General features: G+C 34.6%; 1 long non-coding RNA gene across 1 annotated transcript in view; it reads left to right on the top strand.

Moving 5' to 3' along the window:
- Positions 1–15,892, top strand: part of LOC144222099 (uncharacterized) — a 65,901-nt gene that overhangs the window by 3,031 nt on the left and 46,978 nt on the right. The window contains exon 2 of the long non-coding RNA XR_013332299.1: positions 3,234–3,407. This is a non-coding gene — a long non-coding RNA (uncharacterized LOC144222099). The remainder of the gene's footprint in view (positions 1–3,233; positions 3,408–15,892) is intronic.

The following is a 15,892-nucleotide window of genomic DNA, read 5'->3' on the forward strand; positions in this document are numbered from 1 at the left end:
TTGTCCTGGTTAATTGTGACCTGGTGAGGTAAAGGAAGTACAGAACCTTCTTCAATATTTGCTAGTATACATAGGAAGGGACTTTGCTACAGTCAATCTTGCTCCAAATACTTGATCCTGTTGCAATCTTCATTCCTCACTGTGGTTTCCCAGCCACGCTTTACTCCACGGATGGAACAGCTCCTTCTCTAAAAGCAAAGGGAACAAGGTACCAAATAGGAAGCAACTTGACATTGAATGTTGCCCATTCCCACTACATGGAATTTCTCACTGGCCATCATTCTCCTCAAACCCCACCCTGTCACTGTGTTGCTGTGGACCTTCACTCTAACAAGAACCTTCTCCACATTTTTCTAAATTTCTGGGACCACCTAAAGCCACCTCCCTTTAAAGCTACCTGGGGGCGCCTGGGTGGCTCAGTTGCTTAAGTGTCCAACTTCCACTCAGGTCATGATCTCAGAGTTCGTGAGTGTGAGCCCCATGTCAGGCTCTGTGCTGATAGCTTAGAGCCTGGATCCTGCTTCCAATTCTTTCTCCCACTCTCTCTGCCCCTCCCCCACTCACGAGCTCTCTCTCTCTCTCTCTCTCTCTCTCTCTCTCTCTCTCAAAAATAAATAAACATTAAAAAATCAAAAAAATAAAAAATAAAGCTACCTGAAGACAATTCTCAAATTCTTGTTAATTATTCAAAGCAATGTGGTTTTTTGTTTTCTGCCCTCATTTTTTATCCAGAATACCTTTGGAAACTTAAGTCTTCTTTTCAAAATAAAAAAAGATGCATTTGAGTGATTTACTGTACTAAGGAATGACTCTGTTTTAGAGAAGTAATTCTTAAACTTTGGCATGAATAAAAATCACCCAGTAGGCTGACTTAAGATACGACGGTTCTATCTTGTGCCCCCACACCAAGAATTGGCTTCAGGAATGTGCATTTTATAAGCACTCCAAGAGATTCTGATTAGGGTAGTCTATGGGTCTTACACTGAGCATCTTAGAACAACTCAAACGGTGTCAACTTTCATAAATAAAATGGTTTCTTTCTCTTATGACATGGAGTTGAATTGAAGATTGACTCAATTGTTCAAGAAAATGGCTCATCTATGATTCAAGTCTTTTATATTGTTTGTTCTTTATAGAGAAACCAATTAGGAAGGACCAAGGAATTCTTTAATCACAAAATGGTAATCCTATTAGTCCAAATTTGTCAATGTTAATGATATGGTTTCAAAGTAATGCTGCTAGAGACAGTCTTACTTCCACAGAGGGAAAAGTCTTCTCTGGTTACTGGCCAGGACTCATTGAATAGGTTCCTGACCTGGAGGGGCTATACAAGAATAGACAGATTATAAGGATTTTCTCTAGGTTGAAAAAATAAGTTTTCTATATCTGTCTTTTAGACTGTCAACAGTTCTTTGATGTTTTGTACAGCTTTAGGAGGCTCTGATAGCAGCCCTAGGGTTGAACACACCATGATCATTATCCAGCATAACCAGATGACATATGAATCAATTTTAAAGACAGAAAAGGAGATAGTCATCTATAAGGATAATGAGGCCAAGGATGACTTGGGATTTGAAAAAACTATTCCAAACTACTTTTTTCTTTTCTTTTTTTCAAAAAAGCAAATTTCAAAACCAGAGCAATACATTATCTATATAGCAATGAGATTTTCATCTGGAAATTTTTTTTTACAAATTAAATGAATTAAGAAATGAAAAATCAGATAACCTAAATTGTCACCAAACTTAAAGCTTTTCCTCAAATTTCAGAAATAAATATTTAAACCAATTTGCACTTTAAAGTTAGTAGACAAACTATCCTAAGTAGTATAAATATCTTTTACAATAAGTTGCCTTTATTTTTTACATATAATATACAAAAAAACAGGCATCTTTTTTGATAAAGACAGTGAGGTAGAGTAATGAGAAAAACTAGAGAAATTGTTTATAAATTGAATACTTTTAGTGAGGTAAATAAAATACTAACTTTATTTCAAATTTTTGTGTATTAAATTTTTGAAAACCAAGGCACATCTGAACTTCAATATTACTTTCTCTTTACAGTGTACATATATACAGATATAAACCCAGCACTTTTATGTTGAAAAGACAAAAGCTAAAATTGGTTAGAAATAATGATTACCAATACTAAAACAGAATAAAATAGAGAATGATTTAAAAAATAACAGAAGATGACCTTTATCAAATAAATAGCTTTAAATTAGAGAAACTAACCACTTAAGCATTGGAAATTTAAATGTAGCTCATTTTCCCAAGCTACAGCAGACTGAGAATAAAAATAGGGTTGTGGTAGAACTCTCAGAGACTACTCTTTGAGACTACTCACATCCATAGTTAAATTTCTTCCAGATGATTCTAAGAATCCCAAGAGATCTGTGCAGGTACACTCCAAGAATTGGTCCTCTGAGCAATTCCATGGCATTCATTGTCTTTCTTCTCTCCTCCTCTGGCTTATTGAGGTGTTTTCTTTTATTGTTTCCAAAGCCAACAAGTTCCCTGACTGCAGTGTTGTCTGTGCTGAGAATACCAATCTCTGACTGGAAAACTGTACCTTGGTTTTCCAGGGCACTATCTCCTTTTGCACTTGTCTTCAGCTCTCAAAATCCCATGTACATCATAGTGAACAATATAATTGTATAATTTGTTTGAAGCTCTAGAACTCGGGCATGAATTCATGGAATAGAGAGCATGTTGCACTAAACTTTTTCCTCTAACACTGGGCAATTGACCTTGAAGCAAACTTTTCGCATTTCTCTTCACTTGGGATGAAGTTTTTTTCCTTGCTCTCTAAATAGCCTGCTCTACCAGCTCTATAGACGTGCCCAAACATGCTCAAATCCTTGGGCAGTAAAATGGTTTGAGCTCAAGCTGTGACCCCAGCTACAAAAACAATCAAGCGCTTCAGATGAGGGACTTGGATGTTAATGAAATTTTTTACTATATTAATTTTCTTAACAATAGTATCTATTGACATTGATATTATACTAGGCATTTTAATATAGAATAAGAGCAAACTTCTTTATTATAAGGATCTAATTTAAATTGATAATCCAAATATAGTTCAGAGAGGGGTACATAGCAGAGGAGAGAATAAATCAAGAAATATTTATAGAATAACTTTTGTATAGAAGCCTCTGTGCAAAGAACAAATGCCCTGACCTTAACAAATTTACTTTTTGTGCTGATTGTTTCTCTTTCGCTTTCAACTTCAAGATCATCCTTTTATGCTGTGCTCTGGGATATTGGGGCTAGGTCTGGAGACTACATCCCCCAGACCTTCCTCATCAGGATCACCTACTGGAGGCTATAGTAACTAGAGAGAGACTGGAAGACAAGGAAAGAAGAGACAAGACCTGCTTCCTATTTGTATGTAAATCTTGTCAAAAGGTAAGACCTACAAAATAGCCTCAGTGTCTTTTGGCATATTTAGCAGTGGTTGTGCCACATTACTTCCTGGCTACTTGGACTACCCAACTCTACCCCCTTGTTAGTGTAAGCATCAGCCACACAACACCTCCTTTAGAGACCTGAGTATTAACTATATGATGACCCCCCTTCTTCCAAAGCAACTAAGTTTTTCTCATTTTGTTTTCTGCCCCCCTCTGACTGAGCCACCCAGGTGCCTCTCTGCCCCCCTCTGAAGACCAGCAGATGTTAGCTACTTCTTCCAGAATTCCCCATTTGCCCCTTCAGTTTTTCAATATCTATGTGACTAATTTCTTGAATTAAATCCCTCTGTTTGAAATACCTACATGGTTTCTGATTTTCTGCTTGAATTTTGATTGATAGATTTTAACCAGATAGATTTAAAATCCCCAGTTAGGGAGACAAAATATACCCATGCATAAAGACATTCAGAGAAATAATATTTGAATATTATATGAATATGAATATGAATTGTATGAATATGAATAGCTCAGATACAGTTTGCTACAGGGGTTCAAAAAGGCAAGCAATCAGTTGCTATGGGATGATCAAACACAGGCATTATGCTTTTTAAATTCAACTTCTTTTTCTTAATCTTCAACACTAAGATCAAAGTACAACTCTCATTTTATAGATGAGAAACTTTGGTTCTGAAAGGCTAAACATATGTTCACATACATACAGCTAAGAAAGTAGCAGAGCTGATTTTTCATAGTTTGACTCTAACACTTTCTTCCACTAGTCCATGTTAGTTCAGGAGGGGTGAAATTGGAGGTGAACCTTGAAGAATGGGCTTCAAATAGAATGGTCCGAGGAGAGCACTTTAATGGGAACAATAGCTAACAAAGAGATGAGATTGGGAAAATGCCAAGTGTACCTGGGAGTAAGAAATAAACCTATGCAGATGTTTGAGTCAGAAGGTATGGAGATACAGGGCAGAAAAAGTAGGTTGGGGCCAGATTAAGAGGGACTTTGGTTGACACATGAAGAATTTAGCAACCATTTATTTTTAATCAGGGGTCAGAGCTGTGAAACAGCAACAGTGAAAAATTGTTTGGTATTGTTGATTAATGGACTTCATCACTGATATTTGTCAAGCCACTGTTGTTATCTAAGACTTTTTAAGATAACCAGCAAATTAAATCAAAACAAGAGAAAAACCTTTATGGATTACTGCCATTAAGCCAAATGATTAGAGAATATTTTTTTTTTTTACAAATAGTTTATTGACAAATTAGTTTCCACATAACACCCAGTGCTCATCCCCACAAGTGTCCTCCTCCGTGCCCATCCCCCTCCCCCCCGATTAGAGAATAATTTTGACTTCTAGTATAAATTTCAAGATAAATTTATCAAAAGCACATCAAGCAAAAAAAAAAACCTTCTAAAGAAAGAAACTGGGATTTTTATCATAGAGGAAAAAAAAAGAATACTTATTTATTCCTTGTTTTAAGATAAATCAAAGTCCTAAACTAATCTACATGGCTATGAGAAATGAATTAAGTACTTTTAATAGATAGGTGTTATTATTTGACTAATACATCTTCAGGGGATAAAATGAAGAAATATTAAAATGACAAGCCAACAACACTAAATTGAGAGAGATGGCAAAGTGGACGACCAGTCACTTGTCAGTGGACTATTATGTTCTGTTACAAACCTCTCCTTGAAGCAATTGGATTCAAACACATTATGGGTTAGATAGGCTTTTGTGGGCTAGCCTGGATATTCAACTGTCATTTATAGCTTTGTTTCCATGGCAAAATGCCTTTGCAAGTTCTAAACAGCAGACTTTCAAATTAACTTTTGGAATATAACCCATTTGCAACTTGGGGACTGCCTGTGCTTTGAATGTAGGTTGTCTATTATAACCAGGACTTTAACTCCACTGAATCGTAAAGGATTTCAAATTAGTTAGAGGAGTTCAAATTTGTTATCTTTCTTTCAAACACAATACCTTATTTAGGAAAAGGGGATTTTTAAAAAAGCTACCCACCTCATGTGAAGAAAAGGCAAATCCAATAACTTTTTCCATTAAAGGTGTGATTATGAGGAAGCAAACATTTTGTCTATAAGAAGAAGGAATAAAATGATGAATTAGAAAATACCTGAGTATTTATATAATGGGAGACAGTATGTGTTGTTCCTTTTGCATAAAGTTTGTCTCTGCAATGCAAAGGTAACACAAAGTAAAGAACTGAGTCGATTATTCTTAAGATGTCGGCTTAAACTTTTCTCACTAATGACATTTGTATACTGTTGGTAAAATTTTCTAGACTAGAATTGTAAAGATTATTGCAGATTATTGAATTAAACAGTATACAAAAAGATGCTGGCAAAGACCTTTAAATGATTACCTGGTGTTAAAACTTGTCTCTTTTCTCAAGGATAAAATGCTTGCTACGAAGGAAAAGGATATAAAACATTTGATTGGATTTTCAGTTCATTATACTTTGTTGAGTAATTTCTTTTTTCCTCTTTAACAAGAGAATAATTGAAATAGGTAAAGCCAAATAAGAAATATTTCCCTCTTCCATCAACTCATACTTTGGTGAAGACTCTAGTTAAACTCATTAAATTCGTAGCTGATAGGTTCAGGAAGCACTCTATGTATTATGTAAATTTCTGGTTTTCTCTCAGCTAGGTAAGCTAAACAATGCTGGTGTCCTTAATAAAGAATCTCTTATTATTTTACCCCTGGAATTTTTGTTTATTTGCTTATTTTATAAAAAAGATTTTTTCCTGACCCATTTATCACATAGGAATAAGTACCATTTATAATGAGCCCTTAAAAACATTTCTTCTATTAGATACCCTAAGTATCTTTTTTTTAACCCTAAGTATCTTTTGAAGTCTTAGCCTGACAAGTTGAAAATATTCTTTTATTTACAGTTTACCTGGTGTTTTATTTTTTTGGTTATTTTTCATGTACTTCAATTTGGTATTCTTCATGATGACAATTGAAAGCCATTTGCCTGGGAGTCAAAAGCTCTGGATGCTCATTCAACAAGTACTTCCTGTGGGCCCTATATATATGCATTTATTGACATTCAGTTCTCTATTAGTGTTTTAATCTCTATTATGATTTTCTCTATAATCCATAGAATTATTTAGGAGTACGTTTTTTTCTTTCCAAACATCTTGAAGTCACATTTTATTCTTGAACTTTAATTTTTTTTAAATCCTGGGCAGAGAACATATTTTATATAATAGCTGTTCTTTTAAGTTGTTGAGCTCTCTCTTTGATGATGTAACATGTGGTGTTTTTTAAAACGTGTACTTGAAAAGAATGTGTATTTTCCATTTGGTGCAAAAGTCTATTCATATCTATTGGATCAAGCTAGTTATTTTTGTTGTTCAACTCTTAAATGTTCTTATTAATCGTTCCGAGCTTGAGCTTTCAGTTTATTTTATGTTAATTAATTAACTAATTAATTTGAGCTCTCAGTTTAAAATCTCCCACTGAGATTGTCAGTTTGTCCATTTCTCCTAGTAATTCAATAAGATAATGCTTTATATATTTTGAAGGGGCTATGTTTTTAGGTATATATATGTCAAAGATCAGTATATTTTCTTGCTAAATCATTCTTTCTTAGTATTATTCAGTCTCTTTTTATCTTGTTGATACTTTGCCTTAAATTCTATTTGGCTCATTTTATTTTTGCAATTATAATTTCTTTCTATTCGTCTGATTTAGCATATACCATTTTTTATTCCTTTATTTTTAATCTTTCTGTGAAGTTATATTTTAGATGTGTCATGTATAGGCAGCATAGAGTTAGGCTTTTTTTATGCATTCTGATTGTTTTACAGGCATAGTCTATTTATATTTATTGTGATTCCTCTTCTATTTAGACATATTTCTACACTCTGAGTTGTATTTCTACACTCTAAGTTGTATTTTCTTTCTACTATGTTTTCTTTGTTATTCTCCCCCTTTTCTGCTTCCTGAGGGTTAAATTAAGTTTTCCATGTGCCCTATAATTTTCTCTGCTGGCTTGGAGACTATATATTATTTTTCTGCTATACTAATGGATTTATTTATTTATTTATTTCTGTTTCTATCCTCTTATGGAACACGGATTCAGTTTGGCATACTTTAGTATATACAACTCCACTGTTTTCTCAATCCTCCCGTTGTGTTACTAGTTTTATTACCTCTAAAGTTTTAATGTATGTTTAAAAAAATAACATGTTTAAATAAAACTAAAAATACACTTATGTAATAATTTATACTCAATTATATTTACTAACATACTTTTTAGCTATTTCTGTGCTCCTTGTTGCTTCTTACAAACTACTTTCCTACCAGGTTCACTTTTCATTGTGAAATGAAACTTGTACTTTAACAGCTTTGTAGGGAAGGTTTAGGAGGATTTTAGACTGGATTAAATTAAATGGTTCCTAACCATATTGGACCCAGATACATCTTTCCATGATTATTATTTTGTAATGCTCTCTTTACTTCATGAAGTAAGATACACAGGTAACATAACAATATATAAACTTTCTCAGCAATCAATACAATGCTATAACTGCTATATGATGTATTGGTAAAAAGAAAGTAAGTTATCAAAAAATAATGTACATTTTGATATGTAAATAAACGTTTGAATACGACCACACTAGAAGACATAGTAAAGTAGTCTCATGTGTACATCTACTTATAATATTGAATTCTGGATTTAGAAGAAGTAAAGCAATATTCAATATTGTCAGTATTTTTAATGTACCTTTTATTATTTACCTAACTTACTAGTTATTTTATCTTTTTATATTTGACATTTTAATAAAGAGGCTACACACACATACATACACACACACACACTTCTACACACACCTCTGTGCACATCCATTCATAGATTCACAATGAATACAGTGGACACAAGGTATAGGTATGTTGTCAAATTCCTTTATTGGCCTTGCTATTAGTGACAAAATTTTCTAAAATGGTGAACAATCCATAGTAAAGCTTTAAACAAAACAAATTACAGTCCTCTCTCAATTTGCATCACTTGATAATTCAGCTTGTATTCTTTTTGTGTTCCTAGGTAAAATGGAGATAGATTTGAGGTTCAGGTGATTATGGAGAGGATATTCACTTATATGTATTTGTGGCAAAGCACTGGAGAGTCATGTAGGACAGCACAGTGTTTTGTTTGATGGGAATTCCTCAGCACATTACCAGTTATCAGCTTTTCTGGCCCTCTTCTGTAATGGCCAGTAGTATTCACTCAATTATTGTGATGACTCAGATTCCTCTGCACATTTCTCAGATGCACAGTACTGTCCCATTTGAGGACAACTTGACTAGATAATCTCCTTGATAGAGATTCTTAATGTGGGGCCCACAGAGACCCATACAACTTCAGGAGGTCCATGAATGTGAAGGAGAAAAAAATAACATATGCTTTCACATTTGGTATGTCATAGATGTTGCTTTGTCAAAAACCACTGTAAATGCTTTATATAAGCCAAGCAATAATAACCTTCATGTTAAATCTATCTCTGCCTTTAGTGTGTGTATGTGTGCGTGTGTGTGTATAATGTTATTTAGTGCATTAAGAAAGTATCACATAATAGTACAAGTTTATTTCCCTTTTTTCAATATGTTGATAAGTGTTTCAATATAATTGGTTTACTTTGTTTTATGTATATTATTTTATGCATTTTAAAACATTATTTTTAGAAGTGAGGTCCATAGCTTCCCTAGATTACCAAAGGGGTCTTTCACACAAATAGTAGATTAAATCTCAGATAAAATTAGTAGATAAAATCTTCAACATCTTTGTGTTGTTCTGATTAAGTTGGTTTCATGGGATAGGTTTAGAGACAGAACTTCAGTGAAGGTATGACCCAGAGGAGTGTCTGAGAAGAGTCAAAAGTACACAATTCAGAACTACAGTTTAACTATATTTCTGTAGAAATATCATTGGACTGGTACAAGACAGGAATGTAAGAAGATATTGATGGAGTCCTGGATAGGCTCTTTGATCCAGTGTTTTGTGCATCCAGCTAGACATGGGGTCCTGAAATTTTGGTGTATGTAAGAATGCTGAAGAGCATGTTCAGAAACACTGATAATAACTGAATCAGAATCAGTAGGGTTGGAGTATCCTATCTGCATATGATTCATAGACCAAACTCTGAGAAACCTGGCTACACAGGCGCTTCTTACATAGTATTCTAAAGGGCCCAGTCAGCACCTGATGCACATCGTATTTTATCGCTCCATTTCTCTGAAAAATCTCCCTTGTTTCATCCCCCTGAAATACTTTTACTTATCTGTTAAGACTAGATCACACGTAGACTCCTCTACTTCTATTCCTTTCCAAAGCTCTCCTACCTCTCCCATAGTCCCTTATGCTTTCTCAGTGCAACTGGGATTATTATGTTATATTAAAATTATTTGTTTAAATGTCTGTTATTCATTAGGCTGAATTCCTTGAGGGCAGTGGCTATTTCCATACATCATGGGTCCCACCCCCAATCTTGTTAACTTGAATTGGAGATGAATAAATTATCTTTTCATTGAAAATTCTCACAGACTTAGTTATAAAACCAATCTCTTGTAGATTCAAACTTCTCTACCTGAATAAAAGTTTTACTCATTTTATCTTTTCCTCCCTCTCTTAGATCAAGTTTTTTGGGAACATGTACATCTCCACATACCTACATATATAAAAAATGTCCCATATTAGTTATTGTGGCAGAGATAGTTACCTACTTAAAGTGCATTCTCCTTTTCTTACATACATGGCATAAAAACAAAAGCAAATGAAAACCTATGTTTGCCAGTCTTCCTTACAGAAGAGGGCTTTAATGTCCCAATTCTAAGATGTGAACTAAAATTACTGGGTAGGACCTCCAGGAAAACCCTTAAAAGAAAGACAGATTTAGGTGGTTGAAACATGTTTACCCTTATCCCTTCCATCTTTACCTTTCTATCTGGAACATGTACAAATTTTTTCTTCCTACCCCCAAATTTATATAGTATTTCTCTTCATAGTAAAATTTATATTATATGAGGAATTAAATACGAGGTATTATAATTAGCTTCTCAAGTGAGAAAGAAGATCTATGTAGTTCAGATAAGGCTCAGTGGTATGAAAAATAAACCTTTAGCTTCATCTAGAATCTGTTGTGAAATATTACATTTATAAGTGAAATAAGAGAATCTGAGAACTTTAAGGGTGTTTTTTTCTAAGTACCATGTTCAAGTCTGTCTTTCAAATATTGTTATTAGTTGCATATACAGTTAGAAATCAAATGAGTCCAACTCAGAGAATAAGAAGCTAGGTTCTCAGGCTTTTCTCTGATTAAATACTTTATTCAGCTCTTAGTATAAAACCGTTCACACATCATGTTATTCTCAATATTTAATTGCTGAGTGAATAAATACATGAAATAAGAATAAGTATGATTCAGAAGAAAAAAATTAGCAAAACCAGGCTAACACATTTTAGTAAATATTTTGGCCATTAGAAATGAAACCAAACCATTTTGTTTAAGAATAGATGACCTAAGGGGTGCTTGGGTGGCCCAGTCGGTAAAGCATCAGACTCTTGATTTCAGCTCAGGTCATGTTCTCAGTCTTGATCATGATCGTGATTGTGATTGCCCAGCGTAGAGCCCACTTAGAATTCTCTCTCATGCTCTGCTCCTCCCCTCTCCTAAAAGAATAGATGACATAAAGTTACAAAAAAAAAAAAAATCAAGTTCCTTGATTTAAATGTGCCTTGTTATATCTCATTTCTTTACAGACTCATTGCATTCTCTAGTTATCCTAGAACTGCTTTCAGGTTTAATCTTCCAGTATTTCACTGTGACTCTCTGCACTTCGTGAAAACAAAGAAATGATGAAGGCTGGGGGCACCATCACAACCCATGAAGTGAATTAGCATTCACTAAACTAAATTCTTTTCCCCTTGCTCATACTTTCTAGGCCTTTTGCAATGGACATATGTTCCTTTTGTAATAAGAAAAAAAGAATATTAAATTTTATTGGAAAATACAATAGATCTTAAAGGATATAAAAGGGCTCAGGATTTTAATCTGTCATCCTATGATTTAATAGTATGAGGTGATTGTGGATCAATTATTTTCTTCCTATTTTCCACTAGCATTGTACTTTAACATGCCCCTTTCAACAGTTTAGCTGGGTTTGAAGTTAGAGGCTCTCCTGTTGGGAACAGCATCTAGCAGGTAGTTACTGTATTTAAAACTCTTTGAAGAAGAAAGGTATTATTTAAGTATTAAGCATTATTATGAACATCCTGCCTTTTAAAAGCTCAAAGGGAAAGACAAAAGGACATGTCCTTATTAGTATTTCCAATTAAACGGAGAAGGATAAATTATTTCCAAACCATCTTATCTTTCCTACATGTCCCCACTGCCCCCACCACTATATTTTAGTCAAGTCTACATGTGGAGAGAAACAGGAATCCAACCTTTAATTTTCCTTTTAGCTCTAATAAACACGTTTATTATAGGGTTTCCTTGCATGTTTGTTTGTACACACAATCTTAGAGCAACCAGTTTGCTTCTGCTAATGGAGTTTAACAATATTCACACAAGCAGCACTACTCGCCCCTAAAATTGAGTGGATAAAACAAGAACATGTAGCTGTTCAGTTGGGGATCTCATAAAACATGTGCCATATTCTTTAGCTGTGATATGGTATTGTAAATTTCTCTTGAGTATAATAACCATTCCTGGAAGAGTCATCAAATCTACCTTTAGAGATTACGCACTGGGAAGTTTTTACTCTTTTTTTTGGGAATTAGTAACAGTCTTAATGCAATTGCCAGTTAAATTAATTGAATTATCAGACCCTTTGCCTGAAGTCAATTTTTATGACTTGTATGCTTGATGCTTATCCAGCCATCTTCGATAGTTTTCAACCTCCTGAGTAATAATTCCAAACTCATCCAGCTCTAAACTGGCCAAAGAGCTTATGATTTGATATGATTAATATTTTGGGAGGTACAGATTGAATTTCAAAATGATGTTAAGGAGTCCCAAACAACAGTTTTTAATATCTGTCACAAGTACAATGATTCAAAAAAGAATATGTCTACAGAGATTAGAGACTCAACGAAGACGATCATAAATTTAGACTGTGTAATTAGAGGATATAATTTTTGGCCCAGTGGGATGTGTTTTGAATTCAACACCAGGTTTTTTTTTAGTAGAAGGTTGAGTCTGAATATTTCAAATGAAGTGGCATAATGTTAGATTACCTCTTCCAAAATGAAGACCTTTGTTCTCCTTGTGAGATTCATATTTAGAAATACAGTGTGATAAATTAAAATTTAGACTGTGTACTAAATTCAAAGTATGAAATTACATCTTTAATTACTTAAGGCAGCAAGAGTTTTCAAAATCATGGTTATTCAGAAGGCTCTTTTGCTTCCATGTTTGTAAATGTATAGATTCCATAAAGTCCAAACTTCTTGTCTCCTTACAAGGGTAATAAAAAAAAATATGATTTCCTCTGAATGTATAGTTTGGAAACCTGAACTCATTGTATGCTAGTATTTTTGCAACTGTAGCCACAGCCTCAAAATTCACTGTATCCCTCAGGAAGATCATCAAGAACTTGATCGCATCCTTTAGGCTACTAGGCAGTCCCTTATACTACATTCCTATCACCTGGCTGTATTAAAGTGATCAAGGCAACCATCTTGAGTGATCAAACTTAGTTCATTGATTATAGAATATATGTTGTCTCTCAGTATGGATGAATAGATAGATAGATAGATGGATAGATACACAATATATGCATCTATCTCTCTGTATAGATATATATATTATTGAATATATATATATTTTATTAAAGGGCTTAACTGTTAATCCTTTGAGAAACAGATGGCAGGTATAAGGGAATAATATAAATGTCCACTCTGTTGGTGTGGACAACAATCTGGCCTAAAAAATAACTTGGGAGTTAAGGGAAACCTAATACTAACAAATACTCCCCCAATCTTGCCCTCATACTTTGGTTCCCTGTGAGAGTCTCTCTTCAGGGATAGCACTTCCATCCCCCAGCTGCTGGGCATATTGGCTGCTGTCAGCTCACACTTTATTTCCTACTGGAAATCATCCTCTACTACAGGAAATTTGACCCAGGAACCCCTACCTCTAAGGGGCAACTTATGACCAATGACTCGATGGTGTAAGGATAAAAGGTCCAGTCTCCATGCCTCAATCTGGGACAACTCTAAGGGGTCAGCCTCAGAACTTCTTAAAGGATTGGCTGGGGCCTCAACTGCAACAGTTTTGCAAGTCAGCTCCTTTCCCCTCAACTGTCTCTTAACTACATCTTCTGCGAGCACTCTCCAAGTGAAGTCTTTGTAGTCACTACCCCACCTATTGCAATCAACATCTCATCTATCCCTATTTTCAGAAAAGCCACTTAAACATAGAGATCATCATTGTGGGCTACACATTGGCAGGACACATAGATTGATCTTCTGGTAAAAAATATTATTACCACCACCCTGCCTAAGCTGGTGTTCAATATTATTCCTTGAATTAGTCCTGAAGGCATATGATATTAGGTAAGTCAACACCTATAATTTATATGTGAGTTTCATAGCAGAAAGCAAGACCCCAAGGAGAAGCCACTCTACTGATTGGATGAGCTACGGGAAAAGGAGAAAGGAGAAAAGATCTTATGTAGCCTTTTGGTAGAAGTTCATAGTGGGATTCCCTATGCCAACTGGTATATATTGTGTGCGGCTGAGGGAGTAATGAGGAAGGTCTTGGGAGGACAGTAAGTACCTGAAGTCAGGGATGCCGAAAGGAAGGAATTGGAAGGGAGCTACTGGACAATTTTTGTTTTAAGACGACTTGAAAATGGAGCTACTCTAGACCATTGCTGCCCACACAGATACTTTTTTCTTTTGAACTCCTTTCGTACTCATTTTGGTGCTAAATTTTATTTTGTACAATTCCATTTAAATATTTAATAGAGTATGCCTTTTCTCATACTTCTTTTGAAAATTTTATAGCACTAACACTGAACTATGCACATAAGAGAGGTTCCATAAGTACTTGCTGAATGAATAAATGAATGACCAGATAAACATAAAATGGAAAAGATTAATGAATTAGAAAAAAAAAATAGTGCTCCAAAGGTCCTAAGTCAATGGCTTCAGAAACCTGTAAAATGTGGGATTTAACACAATGTTTTTTGATAGGAAGCAATGGATAGATATAGTTTTAGGTTGACTGAATCCAAATGATATTTTGGCACTTTTAATCTCAGATTGCTAATGATATAAACATCTTGTCATACGAGATAATAGACTTCATGTAATTTCAGTACATGTCACAACTCAGTGAGAGCAAAGAGACCTACTGGAAGGTTACATGCATTATGTAAACTCTCAGCTATAAATGACTTCTTTTTGTTCACAGAGATCCAGACGCCCCCTCCTCCCATTGAGTACAAGGCTTTGCCTTGTGACAGAGAACAAAGATATGGACTGCAGCTCACTTCTGTGTCTAGAGGCCTAAATGGCTGTAAAATAACTCCATTTCCAAATGAAATGACCAGGCTCCTATTTCTCTTGGACAAAGTCTTGAAACATTCTTTTTTTACCCCCTTAATCCCTCTGACCAAAGTACTCAGAAAAAACATTTCTAGGAATAGTTTGAAGTGAGGATGATAACCATTTCCTTTCACCACACTCCACTTTTCTAGGAAAGATAATTTCTTCTTTAACTGATGCTTATGAAGACCTCTCCACAGTTACTCCTTCCTCCAAATCAAATATCTAACTGAAAATAAAAATCATTTTGCATGTATTCATAAGGTAAGACCTGTGGCCTAACTCCTTCAGTCTGTGATGGCTTACAACAGATGTAAATGTCAGTGAAGGTAATAGTGAACCAAAAAATGATCTCTCTCTCTCTAAAAGGCTAAAGCATTCATGTTTGTAGCTCCTCTCTTGAGTTTGTAGCCACCACCCTGGAAGTGGTCTGCAATGGCATTATTCATTTGAAATGAGACAAGCTATTTTTAAAAGGGCGTATTTAAAATTGCATTTGATAAATGGAACCTATGTTAAAAAAATATTAGTCATGTATGTTAGTAAGAGCTAATCTAGAAACATTAGTGCATTTGTTGCACTTCTGTGTTTGGGAGAGATGGACAAGTTACAGAAGAAGCTGGTAACGAGAGTGACTTAGTATCAATAGCAACTTCCAGAGAAAATGATTTCTTCAAAGAAGACTGTGTCCTTTCTGGCCCATGAACAAATATATGATTGAATTCTAAAGTTTTACCCCACTAAGTATGACTGAAATAATTTTGGCTAAGAAAAATCTCCATAATGCTCTCATCAAATATTCCCTTTTTTTTTTTTTTAAACAGCTTTCTGGGTGAACTCACCATGTAGTTCAAGTTACTAAATGGATTAATGTTTTCATTTGAAATT

This window comes from Crocuta crocuta, unplaced genomic scaffold (genome assembly GCF_008692635.1).
Source record: "Crocuta crocuta isolate KB4526 unplaced genomic scaffold, BGI_CrCroc_1.0 scaffold190, whole genome shotgun sequence".
Taxonomy (NCBI): Eukaryota; Metazoa; Chordata; class Mammalia; order Carnivora; family Hyaenidae; genus Crocuta; species Crocuta crocuta.